This window comes from Camelus ferus, chromosome 1 (assembly GCF_009834535.1).
Source record: "Camelus ferus isolate YT-003-E chromosome 1, BCGSAC_Cfer_1.0, whole genome shotgun sequence".
Classification (NCBI taxonomy): domain Eukaryota; kingdom Metazoa; phylum Chordata; class Mammalia; order Artiodactyla; family Camelidae; genus Camelus; species Camelus ferus.
The window spans coordinates 73647261-73651544 of record NC_045696.1 but is presented as its reverse complement, the minus strand read 5'-3'; the positions used below and the strand labels follow the sequence as shown (position 1 = coordinate 73651544).

Sequence of the window (4284 nt, the reverse complement as noted above, 5' to 3'; positions counted from 1 at the left end):
TTATGACAAGTTTCCAACTCATAGGAAACCTGGAAGGGTCTCTGGGCTCCCAGGTCAAAAGACTATATAGACCTGCCCACACTCAAATGTCTTCTGGAATTCCTTAAAAATTTCAGTGGGCCCCTGGTCAACAGGATATTCTATTACTCTGCTGGTCTTTAAGGTGCAGTTCTAGGGTTAAACACTGTGCCCAGACATTTTCAAACTGTCCAGGCTTATCTTCCAAAGATGGTGTACTGCTTACTTTACCAACTCTCCCTGCCAAAAACTTAACGCTTTGGGGTCCTTTATTTGATTAACTGCATAAGTGTTAACTACACAGTTAGGTAAGGCTCCTCTTCTCTCCCCAAATCAAATTGTTTGGAATCCCGAATGAATGCTGTAAAACAGAGCAGGTAAGAGCTTAATCCAGTAGTACTGCAAAACTGATTAAAGCAGATTTTTCCTTCACTTTGGATCAACCCAGATCCAGGCTGGTTGATCTAGAAAGCTGTTTCCTGCATGGTTTGTCTCTCCAGTCATTGTCCATAGGACCCTGAGAAGCTGTAGGAATATGCAGGTGCAAACTCAAGGCCTGGCTTTATCTCCAACATTGTGGAAAGGGACTGTACAACATGGGGCAGAGCCCTGTGCTCCCCTACACTACCTGGAGAGAGCCTGGGGAGAGTGACTTCCCAGGGTATCCATGTTGGTCATTCATAGTTCTTTTAGCTTGGCTTCTGGGTCTTTTTTTTTTTTTACATGTTCCTCCCCAGCCCAGCAATTTCTTACTTTCTATCATCACAAAATGCTCCAGGCTGGTCTTATATTTTCCTTCTCCAGCCCTAGAATCAGCTCTTTCTCCAAATATTATTTTTGACTCTCAATTTTCCCAAGATTTGGCCAGTGAGAACCTTTTTAAGCTGGCTTCTTGATTATCTTAATATGTCCCATCAATTTTTAAGCAGTTTAAACTTTGTTGCACAATAAGATGTTCCAGTTTCACCTTACTACATTTTTTTCTCCTGCTGTGGAATCTGCCATTTATCCAGATAATCTTGTTTCATTTTATTTGGGAATGATACTGAGAAATCAAGATCTAGGCACTAGGTGTGCTAATTGCTATTAGAGACTCATTGCTTTTAGGATCTTTCTGCAGACAGAGCTAAGTTCATGGTTCTTCTTAGCTTTCTCTCATTCCATGTTTGTAATATTCTTTTCCCACAGTGAGAACTGTGGCTCCCAATAACTTTAATATTTACTCATTTGCTCAATCCTGTAATACTTACTATATATATATATAATATATATATATACATATAATACATACAACATAGTTTCAGGATTAGAACTCTCATATCTCTATAAATAAAAACTAAATAAGAGGTCAAGATTTGTTTGTAGTTCTTCCGTATCTTCAGCCTGAGGGTATATTCAAAATATTATTGTATTAGTCAGGGTTCTTTAGAAAAACAGGACCAATAGGAGATTATATGGAATTGGCTTATACAGTTATGGAAATTGAGAAGTTCCACAATCTGCTGTCTGCAAACTGGAGACCCAGGAAAGCCAGTGATGTAATTCAGCCCAAGTCTGAAGGAGTGAGAACCAGGGGAGCTAACAGTGTGAATCCTAGTTCAAGGGTCAGAGAAGATGAGATGTCCCAGCTAAACAGTGGAACAGGAAAAAAGGGACGAACTCCTCCTTCCTCTACCTTTCTTCTATTAAGGCCCTCAAGAGATTGGATGATCCCCACTCACATTGAAGAGGGTAGTCTATTTTACTGAGTCCACTGATTCAAATGTTCATCTCATCCAGAAACGCAATCATAAACACACCCAAAAACAACATGTGGGCACATATGGTCAGTCAGGTTGACACATAAAATTAATCATCACAGTTTTGTTCTATAGCAGGGTCAGCAAACTTTTTCTGTAAAGGGCCACATAATTTTTTAGGCCTGGTGAGCCACATTATCTCTGTTGCAACTACTCAACTCTACCATTGTAGCAGGAAATCAGCCAAAGACAATAAGTAACGAAAAAGCCTGGATATGTTCCAGTAAAACTTTATGTGCAAAAAGCAAGTGGTGATTTGAATTTGGTCAGTGAGCCATAGTTACCTGGATTCTAAAATTATTTAGATTTTTTCTTTTTTTTATTACATTTTGTCTTTAGACCTAGGACATATAGAACCAGTTCCTTGCATTCATTTTTCTTTTCTTTTTGAGATTATGTTATTTATTTCTCTATGGAGTCAATTTTAGGGTGTGTTTTCCTAATTCTTCTTGATTTAACTTTATATTTATGATTTGCAGACTTCCTGATATTTTGTTTTGTACCCTGGGCAAGCTGCTTAATTTAGGAGGAGTAACTTTGGGTTTTCTAATTTAAGAAATTACAAGTGTAGCCAGAGAAGTTAAATAAGAAGATTGCCCTGACCCTGTGCTGGGCGCTTTACAGGCATTATCTTATTCAATGCTCATCATAGTACTACCACAGTTTACTGAATCAAGATTCCATAGATTATAAGACATGCTTTTTCTCATTTCAGAGATGTTAAAATGTTAGAACTGATGAAACAATATAATGTAGGTACTGTTATTTTTGTTGTTTTAAGAGTGAGTAAATTGAATCAGAAAGGTTATTTGCCCAAGAGTACATAGCTAATAGGTGGCAGATTCAGGAAACAAACCTAAATCTCTTTCCCCTAGATGTTTTCTATTGCCTTCCCTCTCTTTTTCCTTCTCTCCCTTCCTCCCTTTTTTCCTTCCTTTTAAACATTTAAAATTTTTGTTACTGGGGTTTACCATCTTTATCAAAAATTGGCTCATCTGATTGTTTACTTATCAAGCTTCATCCTTTCCATCATCTCAGTTTTTTTGAAACCTACCTTCTCAGGAATCCTTACCTCAAAACTAGAAATGAGTTGGAGATTTCCCATTATCATGACCTATTTAGAATGTGCCACTTATATATTTTATTGTTTATTTTATATAACATTAACATTAACTTTCAGTAATTATTATAGGTCTTTTGTATGATCAAGCCTTTGTTAAATTTTTCACAATTTTGTTTAACCAAAAAGGCCCTTTTATGTATTGTATATTTCAACATAATTTACTTTATTGTATAAATTTCTAGGGAAACAAAGTTGACATGGATATATATGCTTTGGGATAGTATTACGTATATGCTTTGAGATGATAAAGGGGTGATATGCCTAAGGGATAAATATAGGAAGAATAATTGTCTGTAATTGAATTACATCATGAATGGACCTGTATATTGTCACATATTCAAGTACCAATAGTAATAATATTCCTGCTACTAAAAACAATAATATAAAAATAACAGGTAAATAATGAGCATTTACTGAGTGTTTCCTACATTCAAGCATGTTTGAAGTGTTTTATGTGCATTCATACATTAAGTTTATTTTATTCTGAAATTCCATAAATAAGTACAATTATTATCCCCATTTTATAAAGAAGACAAATTACTCAAGGTTACATACCTAATAAGAGGCTAAGTTAGGGTACAATATTTAAGTGCTGGTTTAAGTATTTGAAACTATTTCAGCTCAGTGATGATAGATAGTACATTACAGATATGTATAGCTTCCTATAGAGAAATAAGTTCATGAAATAAATTTATTTCCAAGATATTATTTATTCTAAGAACTCCCCTCTTATATAAGCCAGGACTGTGGGTGCTTCCTGGGGTCAGACTCTGAAGCTGTGTGGGAGAGGTTTAAGTATGGCCAGTGAATCTCAGAACACAGGGCCAAGGCAGCTCTGGAAAGCGAAGTTCAGGTTGTAGTAGACATTGTAGTTGTTCCCTCAGCATTCATTCCCCTTCTCTGGGTCACCTGATTTTCATTTGATTATCTACTCCTCTTTGACTCAGCCCACATGTTTGTGGGAACTTGACTTCACTCTAGGGGAGGGGTTGCATCTGCAGCAACATAGTCCAATCATCTGGTCAAAATTTTGGTTTGGAGGTGACATATGGGCTGACTTGAGTCAAAGATGTTGGAAAAGATATTTTCTGGCAACTTCTAAGGAAGAATCACTCTTTATCTTTCTCATATTCAAAACTGTTTTGTTCAGATAAAGAGCCTGGAAGTACTGCAGCCATATTGCTACTATGAGTGAGGCGGGCCTTAGGGTAAAGCTGATATCATGCAAGAGAAAGCAAAGAAAGAGAGTAGATCTTGAGGGTTCTCACCACACCAAAAACCAATAACAAAACAAAAAAAGTAACTCTGTGAGGTGACAGATGTGTTAATTAATTTCACTTGTGC

At 36.6% G+C, this 4284-nt stretch overlaps 1 non-coding gene across 1 annotated transcript; it reads right to left on the bottom strand.

Moving 5' to 3' along the window:
- Positions 1 to 488: 488 nt before the first annotated feature.
- Positions 489 to 692, bottom strand: LOC116666624. Its single transcript, XR_004323559.1, has one exon. It is a non-coding gene; the product is annotated as a small nucleolar RNA SNORA73 family (small nucleolar RNA).
- Positions 693 to 4284: the final 3592 nt, after the last annotated feature.